Here is a 20,808-nt window from a genome sequence, read left to right on the forward strand (position 1 = left end):
CGCATTAGTCACACCAAAAGGCATTACAGAATACTCATAATGTCCATACCTTGTTCTGAAAGCAGTCTTCTGAATATCCTCAGTTTTCACACGTATCTGATGATACCCCGATCTCAAATCTATCTTGCTGAACACACTCGCACCAACCAACTGATCCATCAAATCATCAATCCTCGACAAAGGATACCGATTCTTGATCGTCACTTTATTCAGTTGCCTGTAGTCCACACACAACCTCATAGTACCTTCTTTCTTCTTAACCAATAACACTGGTGCACCCCACGGTGACACACTCGGACGAATAAATTTCTTATCCAACAAATCTTCCAGCTGACTCTTCAATTCAGTTAACTCAACAACAGACATACGGTACGGAGCCATCGATATCGGCCTAGTACCAGGTACCAAATCAATCGAGAACTCAACTTCACGCTCTGGCGGTAATTCATTCACTTCTTCAGGAAACACATCAGGAAAATCACACACTACGGCTAGATCGCAAATCACCAGTTTATCTTTAGCCTCCAAAGTCGCTAACAGCATAAACAACTCTGCCCCATCTGCTACTGCCTCATTCACCTGCCTTGCTGATAGAAACAAACTCCTTCCTTCCTCAATCTCAGGAAAGATCACAGTCTTATCAAAACAATTGATATAAACTCGGTTAAACACCAACCAGTTCATACCCAGGATAACATCAATCTGCACTAGTGGAAGACACACAAGGTCCATCCCAAAGTCTCTACCAAAAATACTCAAAGAACAATTTAAACAAACTGAAGTAGTGATCACTGAACCCTTCGCAGGAGTATCAATCACCATACTTCCATGCATCTCAGATATCTCTAATTTAAGTTTCACAGCACAATCCAAAGATATAAAGGAATGAGTCGCACCTGTGTCAATAATAGCTACAAGAGGAAAGCCATTAATATAACACGTACCTCGGATCAAACGATCATCTGCAGAAGTCTCAGAACCCGATAAAGCAAAGACCTTGCCTCCCGAGTGGTTCTCTTTCTTCGGCTTAGGACACTGTGGACTGATATGACCCACCTCTCCACAGTTGAAACAAGTCATAGTCTTCAACCGGCACTCTGCAGCCAAGTGACCACCTTTGTCACACTTGAAACACTTCCTCTCAGTACTGGTACACTCATGGATACGATGTCCAGCCTGACCACATCTGTAACACTTAGCAGGGGCACTGGAGTCTCCCCCACTAGGTCTCTTCATCCCACTCTGCCTCTGGAAACCTTTGCCAGCTGCATACGGTTTCCCACGATCATTCTGATTCTTGCCTTTCCTATCAACCCTCTGCTGATAGCTCTCCGCTCTGGCCTTGGTATCCTGTTCAAAAATTCTGCAACAGTCAACCAAGTCAGAAAACACTCTAATCCGCTGATACCCAATAGCCTGCTTGATCTCGGGACGTAACCCGTTCTCAAACTTCACACATTTTGAAAATTCCCCAGTAGCCTCATTATAGGGAGTGTAATACTTCGACAGCTCTGTGAACTTAGCAGCATACTCAGTAACAGACCGGTTGCCCTACTTCAATTCTAAGAACTCTATCTCTTTCTTTCCTCTGACATCCTCTGGAAAGTACTTCCTCAGAAATCTCTCTCTGAACACCGCCCAAGTGATCTCAGCACTCCCAGCAGCTTCCAACTCAGTGCGGGCAGCAACCCACCAATCATCTGCTTCCTCTGACAGCATATGCGTACCGAACCTGACCTTCTGGTTATCGGCACACTCAGTCACTCGGAAGATCCTCTCGATCTCCTTCAACCACTTCTGAGCACCATCTGGATCGTATGCTCCCTTGAACATTGGAGGATTGTTCTTCTGGAACTCACTCAGTTGACGAGCAGCTCCCATTCCCACAACATTCGGATTCCCTCCAAGTACTCCAGCTAGCATACCCAGAGCCTCAGCAATCGCAGCATCGTCTCTACCTCTTCCAGCCATCTCTATTCTGAGAACCCAACAAGCTAAAACAATAAGTACTGATAGGGTTACACAACACCTATCCCGTACAGGGAAACAGAATAATTACGACTCGACTCGACCGACTATGCTCTGATACCACTAATGTAACACCCTTCTAAAATACCCCAAATATTTAATTAAAACAGTAAAATATAGTCAGAGTAGATATGCAATTAAGGGTGTCACACTTGACACTTCACACCATTCACCAAAATATCTGGTCATGCTCATTTATTTAATCAAAATAAAACATTGCATAATTCGCAGCGGATAAAATCTGACAACATGCAAAACATGTAACACATTACATGTAAAGTTGTTCAACAACCAAAATGAGAACATAGTAAAACATCCCGTCCCGATGTTACATCTACCAGAGCATGACCCACTAAGGAACTATACTAGACTCCAAGCACTAGCTTCTACTCAATCACTGCTCGTTACCTGAAACATAGTTGTAAGGGTGAGTTCCTCAATCGATATAATAAGCATTATAAAATATCATGTAATGCTAAGTAATTTAACACATTCATCACCCTAATCAGATCATACATACAGCAATGGCAACATCAACTCAAATCATATTCAACACAAACACAAAACGCACGTATAATATTGGAATACATCCATTCATATTATACGCCATACATACATTATGCAATGAGACTCCATGCATGCGGTACCGACTATTCGTGAACATAGAGTTCAACCTCACCGATCAAATCCAGATACGGCTTCCAAGCTCACTAGTCCCACTCATTTGAGACCTAGTGACTCACTCACTAATTCCTCACCATGGGAATTAGCTACCACCCCAAGGGCTATGATATGCACGCTAATCACCTAGCATGCAAACATCATCAACAATCCACAATGGACATATGCTCACACTCTAAGCCATAAACAGTCCATTCACAATTGCATACATAATAGATACATTCACAGCATTATGCATACCCTCATACATCATCAACATATTTATCACATAATCATATCATGTCATGCCACATAATCAATCACAGTATTAGCACACTCTACTAATACCTATACTGCTCAAAACAACGGGAAATGATCCCTACTCTATCATACATCAGCTAATTTACATTACTCAGCTTGAACAACCAAAAATTGCACAACAACAGCTCAGAAAAATCACAATTCTGCCCATACGCGTATGGCCCATTTCTCAGCCAAACCCATACGCGTATCACCTGTCTCATACGCGTATGCTACGCGTACCACTTCCCCATACGCGTACCAACAGAGACAAAACCACGTTCAAAACATCATCTTCCTCATCCATACGCGTATGGCCTCAACCCATACGCGTACCACTCACAGCTACGCGTAATTACACGCGTATGGCGCGTATCAGCGCCAATCCTCTCCCTTCCAAGCCATCTCATACGCGTATTGCCTAGTACCATACGCGTATGACCAGAACCAAAATTTCCAGATCTGCTATGGGTTTTCTCTGCTACGGGATTTCTCAATTCCAACCTCCCACAGTCCAATTCTTACACAGTTATCGTTTACCTCATCTAACACGGATCATACCCATTCACTCTCACAAATTCTAACATTATTCCATCTAATTCTTACGAATTTTCTTCAATTATAACTCAAATCACATTCATCCATAAGTTCATAAATTTCAACATTCATCATTCTAATCAGGGTCAATTCAATGGTTTATCACTACCCATTACATGTTAACCCATAATACCCATCAAACGACGATAAACCCCCCTTACCTGAGTTAATCCGGCAATCCTTCGGCTTCAAGCTTTTCCTCTCTTCAACCCTTGTTCTCTGGCTCTTTCTCCACTTTTCTGTCTCTTTTTTTTTCCTTTTCACGTGAAATAACCCTTTTTACCAATTGGAACTCTTTTACTGATTTCAACTTATATTCCAATAATAATAATAATAATCCAATAATATTCCAATTATTTAATTAAATTAATAAATATTCTATTAATTTAAATTAAATAATTATCCTTATTTCATCGGGGTGTTACAGGGATCACTCCGATCTGAAGATCTCTCTTGGTACTCCAAAGAATATATCAACGTAGACATCATATTCAGTTGTGGAGATTTCCCAAATCTACCGCTTATTGGAACTCAAGGATGTGTGAATGCTAATCCAGTTCTATCACTCAGACAACTTGGCTACCCAATGGAAGGCCCTCCAGAGGCAAATTCTTTGGAAGCTTTCTTGTTATTTGACTTCGGGGTTGAGAATCCTAGCTTATTCCAACGAATCAAAGAAGCTTGGAAGAATGTCAATCGAAAAGGGAAAGCTGAGTTAGGGAGAGCAAATGGGATTACAAAAGAACCATATTTTCAGTGGATAAAGGAAAGGGTGCAGATGATTAAAATGCCATTTGTCATTCGGACACCTATACCTCTTCCTGAAGCTAAGTGTAATACCCCAAAATTTACCCTTCATTTTTCCTGGAAGCATACGCTTTACGCCTCATGCATGCATTCATTTTTAGGTCATTTAGCATTTGCATTTCATCATGGCAATCAGAATATTTTTTGAAAAAATAAAAAATAAATAAAAACGAAAAAAAATAAAAAATAAAAAATAAAAAAACAAATAAATAAATAAATAAATAAAAGAAAAAATCTTGGACTTGGACCTCTCTCATTTGAGCCCACAGGTCCATAAAAATCAGGTTATAAATTCAGAGTTTCAGTGAAACAAAAGGCAATTCTATTCCTATTACCCTGGCTGGAAAAAGATAGTGAGAGAAGAGCTAACAGAGTTCAGAGCAGCCTCCAAACCCTGAAGGGAACTCAACTGCACAGAATCACCTCTGCCTCACATAAACCCTAAAGATTGTTTTGTAAACCTCACGGGTGCAACTCAATTTCAATCAAGCTCTCCAATCAGGTTTGCCCTTATTCCCATTACCTTTGAGCTTTGAATTTGAATACTCTGAATGTTTGAGGTATTATGGGTGAATTTGATACCCTTTTGATGCATGTCTTTTTTGTGAATTTTAATGGCATGATTCATGTGGTTACATTTTGATTTAGGGGCAACCCTTGATTACCCTTTTATTTTGTCTCTAACCTGTTTGTTGAGTTTTTGTGAGGGCTCACATGACTTTTGCAGGGATAACTTGCGTGGTTTTCCACTTTATTTGTGGGATACCCCCTGGAGGTTCATTCCGATTACCTGTACTGACCCACTTTCTTTGATGATGTTAGCTTGGAAGGATCCATGGGTTTCCCATTCCTCTAATTGCTGTTACTTCGGATCTTTATCCGTGGGGTACCTTTTACATTTTTCCCGCATTTTACTGCTTTCCTAGCTGGAAGACCTCGATAGGAGGCAATGTTTTTGTGTTTACTTTATGCAGGTTCCTTTGTCCCGGACTCCTTTTGCCTGAGCATCCCAAACCCTAACCCTTCATTGATTTTTCTTCTCCTAAACACACGTTTACTCCTTCTACTACAGGCGAGTAAGTCTCCAAAGGTCGAGCATCCGGTAGATTGCGTAGTAACGTCGTTCGTCCAAAACCCAATCTATAACCCCGTAGTTAGCCGAACTACGGCTTGCTCTGATTCTCATTCCAGATGAGATACGTAGGCATAAGACGCGATGTCTTAGCGAGCACACATCCCCCTAACCCATTGGTCAGCCGAGCTAAGAAGACTCTGATTCTCATATTCAGATGAGATACGTATGCAGTGGATGCGACATCCGCGCGAGTCATTTTCATTTAACCCCTTTTTTAGTAAACAGCACAAGATAAACTCACACCCTTTAGACAAGAACTACAAAAGTGGATCCCGTAGAGTACTACGGATGCGTAGGGGTGCTAATACCTTCCCTTCGCATAACCGACTCCCGAATCCAAGATTTGGTTGCGAGACCTTGTCTTTTCCTTTCCTCTTTTCAGGTTTACTTCGAGCGTTTCCTTTCCCTCCTTTGGGATAAATAACGCACGGTGGCGACTCTTCTGTCATTTTCTTTCGCCGGTTGTTTTTTCGCACACTGTATTTTTCAGGTTGCGACAACTGGCGACTCTGCTGGGGACCCGGTTTCCCTAAGCGAGTCCCTCCTAGCTTTTGTAGTTTGTTTGTTTATTGGATGTTCATGCTTTTGTACAGTTATTTACCTGCTTTACCTTATTGCATTGTGTACATATCATTGCTGTATCTGTTGGCTGGCTATGGATGCTTGGTGATCTTTGTGAGATAAGTTCTATACCCGAACTCGAGTCACTTAGGATAGGAGAATGGCATAGTCTTGTCGACTTGTGTGGAGTTATTCCTTAGCAAGTTGACTTGCAAGCCCATTCACTTGGTGGAGGTCATGTTGAGATCAATAATGTCACACAAGTAAGTTGTGGTTAGACATTACTTTTTCCAATATAGACCTTAGAAGCCGAGGACCTTAGTTTACCAAACCCATCTTGGCCTATTCGTAGGACGTAGTGCGAAAGTCGTTCAAGTGTAAGATTTGATACGATTGTTACGCGATACTACACTCATAAGAGTCTCTCTTGAGAATATTTTTGGAATACGAGTAGTCGTTCCTCCGATAATATCCGAAAGATGGGATTATGACTATGGGAACCTTTTGTAGAACATGTTTGGCAGGTTTAAACCTTAGTACACTCCTTTTGGGTGGTTCTTAACCTAAATTCCATGCTCGCGACTTGCAACAAACCCTTGATTCATGGTTGATCCGATCAGGTATCCTTAATATCAATGAAACTTGGGTGTTGATAAGGTGTAAACCATAATCCACCAAAATGGGTGGTTGATATTAAGGATAACATGATCCATTTCATGACCTTTGTTTGGTGTGCTCTTAATTTCTCTCCAGATAGTGCAACCTGACAGATGTTCAAGCAAATACAGCGATCCTGATTCCCACGCCACTGCACTGCATTCACATCATTTTGCATCACATCATTTTGCATTCATAATCATTCACACATGTTTATCCATTTTTGTGGGGTTTATATCTTCTACTTGATTCTAGTCGGAATTTTCTTGGTTCTCATCAACGGCTTAGTCTTTTTTTTTTACATCATTTATCTATTGAGAGACTGGAATCAAGGGGGTAGAATACCTTTGGAATTGATAAACATGTCATTGCATTTACATATTCATTAGCATGTCTTGCATAACAGGTACCGCCACAATGTTCTCAGTTTGTTTGATGTTCAATCAGCAGGATAGCTGACCCAGGCATTCACCGGTACGGTACCCGCAGAAACCAACAGAGAGTAATGGAAAGCCTACAAGCAGAGTTCGCCGAGATGAAAATCCGCATGAATCAATTCATGGATGTGGTTCAAGGGGTGGCTTAGGGACAACAAGAGCTCAGGTAGATGATACAGAGGAATCCCCCTGCTCAACCAGAGACGGTGACTGATCCTCCAGCTGGAGAGGCTAATGGAACCAATGGACCGGGGCCTATCCCAATCCTACAAGTCACCTCCGGTCAACAGCCCGTTCATGATGATTAGGACGATCAGTTCCCCCTGCTGCAGGAAGACTTTGGTATGGATCATGGTGTGGACCCCATGTTTAGAAGATTGGAAGAGAGGTTGAAGGCAGTGGAAGGACAGAATCCTCTGGGAGTAGATGTTGCTGACTTGGGGCTGGTCCCAGGTGTGAGAGTGCCACCGAAATTCAAGGTCCCGATATTTGACAAATACAATGGCAACTCTTGCCCGATGACCCATGTGCAAGCCTATTTCCATAAAATGGTTGCATACTCCGATGACGAAAAGTTGCTTATGTACTTTTTCCAGGACAGCCTAGCCGGGGCATCCCTGGAATGGTATATGAGGCTGGACAAAGCCCACATCCGTTGCTGGAGGGATTTGGCTGAGGCTTTCGTGAAGCAGTATCAGTATAATGCAGACATGGCTCCGGACATAACTCAACTTCAAAATCTGTCTCTTAAAAGCAATGAGTGCTTCAGAGAATACGCTCAACGCTGGAGAGAAACAGCTTCCCATGTTCAACCTCCTATGTTGGAGAAGGAAATGGCTAACATGTTCATGAACACTCTGCCAGGACCTTATTTGGAGCGCCTGGTGGATTGTAATGCCTCCAATTTTGCTGATGTAGTATCTACCGGAGAGAGGGTGGAGAATTACCTGAGGACATACAAGACCCAGAGTGGAGATGGATCCTCATCAGGGGTGAAGAAGTCGTTCATTCAGGGACAGAAGAGGAGAGAAGGGGATGCAAGTGCCATATCTTCTTGTCAGAACAAGGATAACCGGAGGAATAACTTTCAGAACTATCATCAACAACCGTATGTTGCGGCTGTGACCATTCCAGCTGCAGCACCACTACAAAAACAACAACCACAACGTCAACCAGATCAGTACCAACCACAACAACCGGGTAACAGACCCGCCTATCAACCGAGGCCAAGGACGATGGACCGGCGTTTTGAAACTCTTCCAATGTCGTACACTCAGTTGCTTTCTAGTCTTCAACAACTACAACTTGTGCAGTTGCGCACTCTGGCTCCTCCCGTTGGTAGGCTTCCGGTAGGTTATGACGCCAACACTAGGTGTAGCTTCCACTCTGGGGCACCTGGCCACAATATTGAGAACTGCAAAGCTTTTAAGCACGTAGTTCAGGACCTCATTGATTCGAAGGCCGTTAACTTTGCACCAGCTCCTAATGTCGTCAACAATCCCATGCCCCAGCATGGTGGAGCCAACGTTAACATGGTTGAAGGAGAAGTCAAATTAGTCTCTGCGGTTAACAATGAAGATGGGGATAGTGATTGCGACATCGATAACTGGGTGCGTTCGAGGATCCCGGGTGAAGTTCTCAACAATTGGTCTTCTGAGGAGATTGTCCAAGCCACTTGTCTGGAGGAGTAATTTTCTTTGTTTATTCATGAATATCCAAGTCTTACGTTCCGCCAGGGCGTAATGACTCATTGTAGGGCTCATCTATGTGACACTTGCATTTTTTATCATAAATAAAGGACTTCTTTTTGCATTCAAATATTTCGTTCCCTGTCTTTCTATTTTTGCAGTTTTTTTTAAAAAATGGCAATGTTTTGTTTAGTTTCCACTTTTTTTTTTCACACTCATAAGCACATACCATCACTCATGCAGATGCACATCACCGGATCCTATTGATAACGGTTCTGCTATGGCTCGCTTCGACTTTGAAAATCCAATCTTTCAAGCTGAAGAAGAGGGTGATGAAGACTGTGAACTCCCTGAAGAACTTACCAGGTTATTAAAACAAGAGGAAAGGGTCATTCAACCGCATCAAGAGTCTATTGAAGTGATTAATCTCGGCACCGAGGACGCCAAGAGAGAAATCAAGATAGGGGCTGCTTTGGAAGACAATGTGAAGAAGGGGTTGATTGAATTGCTGCAAGAGTATGTTGACATCTTCGCTTGGTCTTATCAGGACATGCTAGGGCTTGACACAGACATCGTGGTACATCGCTTGCCGCTCAAATAAGGTTGTCCTTCGGTCAAGCAGAAGCTCAGAAGAACAAGACCAGAGATGGCTGTCAAGATAAAGGAAGAAGTGCAAAAACAGTTGGATGCAGGGTTTCTAGCAGTCACAAATTATCCGCCATGGGTTGCAGATATCGTTCCGGTACCTAAGAAGGATGGAAAGGTACGGATGTGTGTTGACTACCGGGATCTGAATAGGGCTAGTCCTAAAGATGATTTCCCCTTACCTCACATTGACGTTTTGGTGGATAACACGGCTCAGTTCTCGGTATTCTCCTTCATGGATGGCTTTTCTGGCTATAATCAAATTAAGATGGCACCAGAAGACATGGAGAAGACAACATTCATAACCCCATGGGGCACCTTCTGCTACAAGGTGATGTCGTTTGGTCTGAAAAATGCCGAAGCAACATATCAGCGAGCGATGGTGACTCTGTTCCATGATATGATTCATCATGAAATCGAGGTTTATGTTGATGATATGATTGCCAAATCTCAGACAGAAGAAGAACATTTGGTGAATTTGCAGAAACTGTTTGAGCATTTGAGGAAATTCAAGCTGAGGCTTAATCCGAACAAGTGTACTTTTAGGGTGAGATCTGGAAAACTAATGGGTTTTGTTGTTAGCGGAAAAGGGATTGAGGTGGATCCGGCCAAAGTGAAAGCGATACAGGAAATGCCATAGCCAAGAACAGAGAAACAAGTCCGTGGTTTCTTAGGGAGGCTGAACTACATTGCAAGGTTCATCTCTCACCTAACAGCCACGTGTGAGCCAATATTCAAATTGTTGAGAAAAGATCAGGCTATCAGGTGGAATGATGATTGTCAAAGGGCGTTCAAGAAGATAAAAGAGTATTTGCAGAATCCTCTTATCCTTGTGCCTCCGGTCCCAAGGAGACCGCTGATTATGTATTTGACAGTACTAGACAATTCCATGGGTTGTGTTCTCGGTCAACACGACGAGACAGGTAGGAAAGAGCATGCCATCTACTACCTGAGTAAGAAATTCACAGATTGCGAGTCGAGATACTCAATGCTTGAAAAAACATGTTGTGCACTTGCATGGGCTGCGAAGCGATTGAGACAATACATGCTGTCTCACACAACCTTATTGATCTCCAAAATGGATCCAATCAAGTATATATTTTGAGAAGCCAGCTCTCACCGGAAGAGTTGCTCGTTGGCAAATGGTACTGACAGAGTACGACATCCAGTATACTTCCCAGAAAGCCATCAAGGGGAGTATTCTGTCAGACTATCTTGCTCAACAGCCGGTTGAAGATTATGAGCCGATGAAGTTTGATTTTCCAGATGAAGACATCATGTTCCTCAAGATGAAAGACTGTGGAGAGGCATTTGTTGAAGAGGGACCTGATCCAGACGAAAAGTGGACTTTAATGTTTGATGGGGCCGTCAACGCCAGAGGAAGTGGAATTGGTGCTGTCATTACAACTAAGGTGCCCACATGCCTTTCACCGCTCGTCTGACTTTCGAGTGCACCAATAATGAAGCTGAGTATGAAGCCTGTATCTTGGGTATTGAGCAAGCCATTGATTTGAGAATCAAGACTTTGGACATCTTCGGAGATTCAGCTCTGGTAATCAATCAAGTGAATGGTGATTGGAACACTCTCCAGCCTACTCTGGTCCCCTACAGAGATTACACGAGAAGACTGTTGACTTTCTTCACAACAGTAAAGTTGTACCATATACCTCGTGATGAGAACCAGATGGCAGATGCTCTTGCTACTCTATCCTCCATGATCAACGTGATTCGGTGGAACCACGCTCCCAGGATCAATGTGATGCGCCTTGATAGGGCCGCGTATGTGTTTGCTGCTGAATTGTTAGTTGATGACAAGCCCTGGTATCACGATATCAAGTGCTTTCTGAAGAATCAAGAGTACCCTGTAGGGGCATCCAACAATGATAGAAAGACTTTGAGAAGATTGGCAGGCAGTTTCTTCTTGAACAAAGACGATGTTCTGTATAAGAGGAACTTCGACATGGTTTTGCTCAGATGCGTGGACAAACACGAAGCAGACATGTTAATGCAGGAAGTTCATGAAGGCTCCTTCGGTACTCATGTCGGCGGACATGCAATGGCTAAGAAATTGTTGAGAGCAGGTTATTACTAGATGACCATGGAATCTGATTGTTTCAAATATGCTCGGAAGTGCCATAAATGCCAGATTTATGCTGATAAGGTGCATGTGCCGCCGAATCCTTTGAATGTGATGTCTTCGACGTGGCCTTTCGCTATGTGGGGCATCGATATGATTGGAAAGATTGAGTCGACCGCCTCCAATGGGCATCGCTTCATCCTTGTTGCCATCGACTATTTCACCAAGTGGGTCGAAGCAGCGTCATTTGCGAAGGTCACCAGACATGTGGTTGCCCGATTCATCAAGAAAGAAATCATTTGTCGCTATGGGATTCCCGAAAGAATCATTACTGATAATGGTTCTAATCTCAACAACAAAATGATGAAGGAGTTGTGCCAGAACTTCAACATTCAGCATCACAATTCTTCCCCTTACCGCCCTAAGATGAACGGTGCTGTTGAAGCGGCAAATAAGAACATAAAGAAGATTGTGCAGAAGATGGTCGTTACGTACAGAGATTGGCATGAGATGCTACCCTTCGCCTTGCATGGGTACCGTACTTCAGTACGTACATCGACCGGGGCAACCCCTTACTCCCTTGTGTATGGTATGGAAGCAGTCCTACCTGTTGAAGTGGAGATTCCTTCTCTAAGAGTCCTGTTGGATGTCAAGTTAGACGAAGCTGAATGGATTCGGACAAGGTTCAATGAGTTGAGTCTTATCGAAGAGAAGCGAATGGCATCCATTTGTCATGGGCAGTTGTATCAAAGTCGGATGAAGAGAGCCTTTGATCAGAAAGTGCGTCCTCGATGCTTCCAAGTCGGAGATTTGGTGTTGAAAAGGATCCTTCCTCCTTAGACAGATCACAAGGGCAAGTGGACTCCTAACTATGATGGACCGTATATTGTCACCAAGGTTTTTGATGGTGGGGCCTTAATGCTTGCAACGATGGATGGTGAAAACTTCACTTCCCCGGTGAACTCAGACGTAGTTAAAAAATACTTCGCATGAAATAAACCCGCTGGACAATAAAAAGAGTAGTCCAGGCAAAAATGGGCATCCCGGCGAACCAAGAAAATGAAAAAGGTTCGGGAAAAAATTAGGGATTAAAAGTGAAAAGATTGTACACCCAGTAAGTTGAAAACCTGAAAAGGCAACTTAGGCAAAAATGGGTATCCCGATGGATTGAAAACCCGAAAAGGGCGATCCAGGGAAAAGTTAGGGATTAAGCGAATGACTGGGTTCTGAGTAGTTCTGAATCTCATCTCGTGTCAATGACTGGAAACTTTTGAAGGATAGGAAATAGTCCAATCACTCTTTCAGAAAGCTGATCATCTGGAGGATCTTGAAGACGAGCAAGTCATAGCAGAATTGGAACCCAATAGAAATCCATTTCACATTGCCATTAGATTAATGTCTGTTTTTATCTGTTGTGCGATTACCTCTTTCCAGGGATTGCTTCCTGATGTAAATGCCTATTCAGAGGCCGTTCAATCAATAAAATCATGTTATTCAGTATATCTCTGTTTTCATTTTCATTTTTCTGTTTTGTTTGCAAAAATGACGTCCGAATTTTTTGATAAACATTGCATCATGACACATAAGAGCTTTACAGGTACATGCTTAATAAACATTTAAAATTGCTGTAAATTTTAAGTGCTTTGGATCGTCTATTCAGAACAGGTACCCTCGGGGCATTTCCTTAAAATCCCCTGCAGATGATCGTGGATGTTTTCCACCAACAGACGAATTCGGTATCTTATCCCTGCAGAGCTGATCAGAGCGTTGGATTCTTCAATCCCCAGTAGGTTCTCACCACTGTACCTCCCCCCAAGCGGTGGTTTCAGATTATACACTCCCCAGTAGAGTTGACAGTTTTAGATTATACACTCCCCAGTAGAGTTGACAGTGTCAGACTATACACTCCCCAGCGGAGTTGATAGTGCCAGACTGTATCTTCCCAGCAGAAGCGGCTGCTCCTCAGAGTTCGAGGCCAGATCGATAATCCCAATGCCAGATCCATGGTTTCTTTCCTTGAAGCAGAACCTCGGTACCGTATCGGTGTTTGCTTCCCCTGCTGAGTCATCTCTCGCAGGTCGTGGTTGCCAGAGCCACTATCGCTTTCCCCAACAGCAGGTTTTCAGTGCCGTTCTCTCCCCAGTCAGAATCTCGGTATTTCGTCATTGCTAGAACACCGTGTGGCGGGTCATTTACCCACAGAATTCTTTGCGCTGTGCATCTCCAGCAGCCTTGCCAGGGTCCAGAAGATGGTGATCATTTTCCCAGCAGATCCCCTTGCCTCAGCTTGGCATTCTACCCAGCATTTCGCATCCCTGCATGTAGAATCGTATTGCATTGCATCCTCCCAAATCGCGTAGCATTTCCATTTTTATGGAGCATTACGCCATTGAAAAATTCAGACATACGCATGTAAGCATAAAACATTCCCGGTATCCCAAGTGATAAGCTAGAAGTTGTTTCCAGTACTCAGACTGAAGATTGTTCATGACTTACCTTTGTTATCCCCAGCAAGTGTCATTGGCCCATACGCCGCCTCTATTATCGTTCCTTATTTTTGTCGATGCTGACAGGCATGAAGTTTCCGGTATTCAGACCGAAGTGGCGTTCAGGCCAGTTTTCCGATGTTCAGATCGAAGAAGTTTCCGACGTTCAGGTCGATGCAACTTGTGGCGTTCAGGCCAGTTTTCCGATGTTCAGATCGAAGAAGTTTCCGACGTTCAGGTCGATGCAATTTGTGGCGTTCAGGCCAGTTTTCCGATGTTCAGATCGAAGAAGTTTTCGACATTCAGGTCGATGTAACTTGTGGCGTTCAGGTCAGTTTTCTGATGTTCAGATCGAAGAAGTTTCCGACGTTCAGGTCGATACAACTTGTGGCATCCAGGCCAATTTTCCGATGTTCAGATCGAAGAAGTTTCCGACGTTCAGGTCGATGCAACTTGTGGCGTTCAGGCCAGTTTTCCGATGTTCAGATCGAAGAAGTTTCCGACGTTCAGGTCGATGCAACTTGTGGCATCCAGGCCAATTTTCCGATGTTCAGATCGAAGAAGTTTCCGACGTTCAGGTCGACGCAACTTGTGGCATTCAGGTCAGCCCCTCGGTTTTCAGACCGATATTAATAATCTCATATCTCTCGATGTTCAGATCGAAGTCATTTCTAGTATTCAGACTGATGAGCGGCATTCAGGCCATGGTTATTTGTGTTTTACCATTTATTTTGGTATCCAGGTTAACATTCTTTTTCGGTATTCAGACTGATTCTCACCGTACCAGACGATTCTTCTTTCAAGACCACCTCTTTGCCGATTCTGACAGGCATTGTTACTTCACTTCACTTCAGTGCAAATTTTCGGGCTTTTATTGTATTCAATCCCTTGATACCTCGAAAGCACGAAAGCCGCTGCTATCTTCTTTCCAGGTCTCCGGTTGATTGAATAGGGGCAGCTGTAATACCCCAAAATTTATCCTTCATTTTTCCTGGAAGCATACGCTTTACGCCTCATGCATGCATTCATTTTTAGGTCATTTAGCATTTGCATTTCATCATGGCAATCAGAATATTTTTTGAAAAAAAAAACGAAAAACGAAAAAAAAAAAAATTAAAATTAAAAAATAAATAAATAAATAAAAGAAAAAATCTTGGACTTGGACCTCTCTCATTTGAGCCCACAGGTCCATAAAAATCAGGTTATAAATTCAGAGTTTCAGTGAAACAAAAGGCAATTCTATTCCTATTACCCTGGCTGGAAAAAGATAGTGAGAGAAGAGCTAACAGAGTTCAGAGCAGCCTCCAAACCCTGAAGGGAACTCAACTGCACAGAATCACCTCTACCTCACATAAACCCTAAAGATTGTTTTGTAAACCTCACGGGTGCAACTCAATTTCAATCAAGCTCTCCAATCAGGTTTGCCCTTATTCCCATTACCTTTGAGCTTTGAATTTGAATACTCTGAATGTTTGAGGTATTATGGGTGAATTTGATACCCTTTTGATGCATGTCTTTTTTGTGAATTTTAATGGCATGATTCATGTGGTTACATTTTGATTTAGGGGCAACCCTTGATTACCCTTTTATTTTGTCTCTAACCTGTTTGTTGAGTTTTTGTGAGGGCTCACATGACTTTTGCAGGGATAACTTGCGTGGTTTTCCACTTTATTTGTGGGATACCCCCTGGAGGTTCATTCCGATTACCTGTACTGACCCACTTTCTTTGATGATGTTAGCTTCGAAGGATCCCTGGGTTTCCCATTCCTCTAATTGTTGTTGCTTCGGATCTTTATCCGTGTGGTACCTTTTACATTTTTCCCGTATTTTACTGCTTTCCTAGCTGGAAGACCTCGATAGGAGGCAATGTTTTTGTGTTTACTTTATGCAGGTTCCTTTGTCCAGGACTCCTTTTGCCTGAGCATCCCAAACCCTAACCCTTCATTGATTTTTCTTCTCCTTAACACACGTTTACTCCTTCTACTACAGGCGAGTAAGTCTCCAAAGGTCGAGCATCTGGTAGATTGCGTAGTAACGTCGTTCGTCCAAAACCCAATCCATAACCCCGTAGTTAGCCGAACTACGACTTGCTCTGATTCTCATTCCAGATGAGATACGTAGGTATAAGACGCGATGTCTTAGCGAGCACACATCCCCCTAACCCATAGGTCAGCCGAGCTAAGAAGACTCTGATTCTCATATTCAGATGAGATACATATGCAGTGGATGCGACATCCGCGCGAGTCATTTTCATTTAACCCCTTTTTTAGTAAGCAGCACAAGATAAACTCACACCCTTTAGACAAGAACTACAGAAGTGGATCCCGTAGAGTACTACGGATGCGTAGGGGTGCTAATACATTCCCTTCACATAACCGACTCCCGAACCCAAAATTTGGTTGCGAGACCTTGTCTTTTCCTTTCCTCTTTTCAGGTTTACTTCGAGCGTTTCCTTTCCCTCCTTTGGGATAAATAACGCACGGTGGCGACTCTTCTGTCATTTTCTTTCGCCGGTTGTTTTTTCGCACACTGTATTTTTCAGGTTGCGACACTAAGCTCACCCATGTCCCTATTGAAGAAATGGAGGAACTCAAGACCACCATGGCAAAGCTAGAAAAAGAGAATGAAGAGTTGCAGATAAAACTCCAACAAACCATCAATGAGAAAAACAATATGAAGTGGGAGCTCGAGAGAAAAGAGGCACAACTTTAAGCCCACGTGGAAAAGTTCAACAAGGAGGAGCATAAGAGAAAGAATATCAAAGTGGGATTAGAACAAGCTGATCATTGTTTGGTTACTCTTAAGGGTCAACTACGACAAACTCAGAAAGAATGTCAAGACAATGAGCGTTGGTGGCATCTAGCCACAAAAGAAAACAAGACGATAAGGGATACACTTGGGGCTCAGATAAAAGAACTTACCAATCCTGTTCGTCAGGCAAAAGCTGAAGTAGATCAGGAGCGCCGACTCAAGAAAATAGCCACTGAAGCTTCTAGGGTGTCACCCATGGTATGGGAGGAGAAGTGTCGAGAAGTAAGAGATGCCAGGGAGTCTGTAAGCTATTGGAAGAACCAACTAGAGTCATCACGCCAAGACAGCTCCATATGGTTGAAAGAGCGAGACTATGTGATTGAAGATTATGAATCCTTTAAGAAGACCATAGACTTCTTACAAGGAGATATGGATAAGTTTCGTGCAAAACTCGATGGGCTAGTAGGATTCTGCAATTGGGCAGCTAAAGAATTACCATGGAGGTTGAGAGACGTAGTCGAAGAGTTGAAAGAAGATAGCACTCCTCCAGCCATAATCAATTTCATTCTGCTCTGTAAAGGGTTGTTGAAGAGATTCAATGAGGAACTAGAAGAGCTTCAGGCCAGAAAGCCAGTTGTTTAATTTGCCTATGTCTTGTATTTTGTTCCTTTAAGTGTACTTTTGAACTATGGCCTTTTTGGACCTCTATGTCATGTATTGGAATGAATGGCGTTTAAAATTACTCCATTATTGCTATTCTAAGTTTTTTGGTTTCTTCGAATTACTAACTAATGAAACTCAAATGACTCCCTGGAAATTAAATATACATAACATTCACATCTTCATTATGCATAACACTTCATAAAAATAAAAAAAACTTACCCAACCTTTTTACCCTTTATCCAGCCACACTGACTAATCAACACCGGTACGAGACACGAAGCAAATACAATATGACATTAGAGCAAGTGGAGGCCAACCAGGTTACCATGAGGACAAACATCAATACGATCCAGGAGAAGATGGATCAGCTGTTGGAAACAATGCTTGCGATCGCTCAGAGAGAGAGGAGCGAGGAGGAAGAAGCTAGGGCAAGAAGGAATGATGGCGCACCAGGTCCGAATCCCCAAGATGAAAGTTACGTCCCCACCAAGAAGAGATTGGTTCAGATACCAGTAGGAGGCAAAGGAGATGGAGACCGTGCAGAACCTTCTGATACGTCTACTCATCATGGATCCGAAATTGGAGATGACCAGTATGATGCATTCTATATGCCTGATCAACCAAAGCGTAAGATACTTTCAGATCCTGCTGCAGATAGGCTTCGTGCCCTGGAAAAGAAAATCAAAGCCATATAAGGAAACAATATCTTCGGTGCTTGTACCATGAACATGCGTTTGGTATCGAATTTAGTCATCCCGGCTAAATTTAAAACTCCTGATTTTGAGAAGTATAAAGGACAGACTTGTCCAAGAAGTCACCTGGTAATGTACTTCAAAAAAATGGCTGCTCATACCGAAAACGACAAACTACTTGTACACTGTTTCCAAGACAATCTGAGTGGAGCATCTCTGAGATGGTACATGAGCTTAGAATAGGGGCGAATTCAAAGTTGGGAAGATTTGGCTGATGCATTTCTCCGTCAGTACAAATACAATTTAGATATGGCACCCGACCGAATGCAGTTACAAGGGATGGCTATGAAGGAGAATGAGTCATTCAAAGAATACACCCAGCGGTGGAGAGAGTTGGCTGCTCAGGTAGAGCCACCATTGTCTGAGAAGGAAATGACCGGGATATTTGTGGGCACCTTGAAGGACCCATTTTTTGATCGATTAGTGAGCAATTCAGCATCTGACTTTGCACATCTAGTTACAATTGGAGACCGCATAGAGAAGGGGTTGAGGGATGGAAAGATTCCAGGAGCAGTGACAACACCTAACGCACCAAAGAAATATTTTGGAGGTTTCCCGAAGAAAAGAGAAGGCGAAACAAATGCCATATCCAGAAACTATAAAGGGAAGCAACAGGCTTCATATGGCCAAGGCGCTGCCGTGGTACCCATACCCTATCAATAACCAATGCAACAACAACAAATGTATCGGCCACAACATCAACAACATCATCATCAACAAAATACCGCACCACCGAGACAGTTCAAGCCAAGACCTCCAAGAAGACAACTTGATCCTCTACCAGTACCTTATAGTCAGATATTCCCATATATGCAGAAGGAGGGCCTTCTAACATTGAGGGAGTTAAAACCAGCTATTTTTCCATATCCACCCGGATACGACGCTAATGCCCATTGCGAATTTCACATGGGAGCACCTGGTCATACCTTGGAAAACTGTTTCGCATTTCAAAATTGGGTACAAGACTTGATCGAAGCCAAGGCCGTTTCTTTCACTCCAAGACGCCCGAATGTGAACACCAACCCTATGCCGACGCATAAGGATGCTTCCGTCAGTGCCATTGAGGAGAGTGATCAAGGAAAATTGATCTGTAAGGTGGAAGAGATTCAAACCCCTATCACCATGATATGAGCACAATTGCTGAAGAGTGGTCTGATCCCGGAAGAGATGGTTGAGGAAGAGAAGAATGAAGAGTTGAGGAGTTTTATACAACAAATGTTGGATCGAGGCGAGCTACAGATAACTTACTGTGTCAAGAGCAAGTGCCAGGAAGAGATAGCCGTGATAGATATCCCCTATGATGAGGTCAAAGTAGAAATACCTATAAGCCCGTTAGTCATAGAGTTCCCAACACCATTCGAATATAAAGATGAGAAGGTAGTCCCATGGATATATCAGCCCAGAGCTTTTAAGCAGGGGCAGGAAGATAAACCTTTAATGATTAATGAACCAAATGTCACTTCAATTGTGGGGCTAGCAGGAATGATGCGTAGTGGCCGGGTATTCGCACCAAGAACTGCTGATACTTCTGAGAGAGCTAAAGGGAAGGAGGCTGCTGTCCAGACCCTCATCCCTAATCAGGGGATACAAGACATGCACCTGTCTCCTAAAGCTGCTGTCACTCGTGAGGAGGCTAAATAGTTTTTGAGAATAATCAAGAAGAGCGATTATAAGGTGGTGGACCAGCTAAACCAAACACCTTCCAAAATTTCCATGTTATCTCTCCTACTTAACTCAGAAGCACACAGGAATTCGCTGTTGAAGGTATTGAGCGCCGCCCATATCACCAAGGACATAACAATAGAACAGTTTGATGATGTGATAGCTTGCGTGACTACTGGAAATTTCTTGGGTTTTAATGATGATGAACTACCGATTAAGGGAAAGAACCATAACAAGGCTCTCCACATCTCTTTGAAATGCATGGATACTATACTGTCAAGGGTGTTGGTAGATACAGGTTCCTCATTGAACGTCATGCCAAAGACGACTTTGATAAAGCTTCCAGTGGAAGGGATAAGTATGAAACCCAGCACCCTAATCGTAAAAGCATTTGATGGCTCAAGGCGAGCAGTGATAGGAGAGGTTGACTTACCAACCAAGATAGGTCCAACTATTTTCAATATCACGTTCCAGGTCATGGATATACATCCTGGTTACAGTTGCTTACTCGGGAGACCCTAGATTCACTCCGCAGGTGCTGTCACTTCCACTCTGCATCAAAAAATAAAATTCATTACAAATGACAAGATGATTGTGGTTGGAGGAGAAGAAGATATCTTGGTCAGTCACTTAACATCTTTTCGATATATCGAGGTGGATGGTGAAATCACTGAGACACCATTCCAATCCTTGGAGGTGGTAAACATGATGGCCATCCAACAGACCTTGGAGGTCCCGAAATCCGGACCATCCATGGCCTCGTGGCAATGAGCGAAAGCTGTTATGGAAAGTGAAGATGCACAAGACTGGGGCAGAGTGGTGGAATTGAAAGAGAAACGAGACAAGTTTGGCTTGAGGTATGACCCGTCATCACACAAAGTTGGTAACCAATTTGACAAAGA

This window comes from Lathyrus oleraceus, chromosome 1, assembly GCF_024323335.1.
Source record: "Lathyrus oleraceus cultivar Zhongwan6 chromosome 1, CAAS_Psat_ZW6_1.0, whole genome shotgun sequence".
In the NCBI taxonomy this organism is placed as follows: Eukaryota; Viridiplantae; Streptophyta; class Magnoliopsida; order Fabales; family Fabaceae; genus Lathyrus; species Lathyrus oleraceus.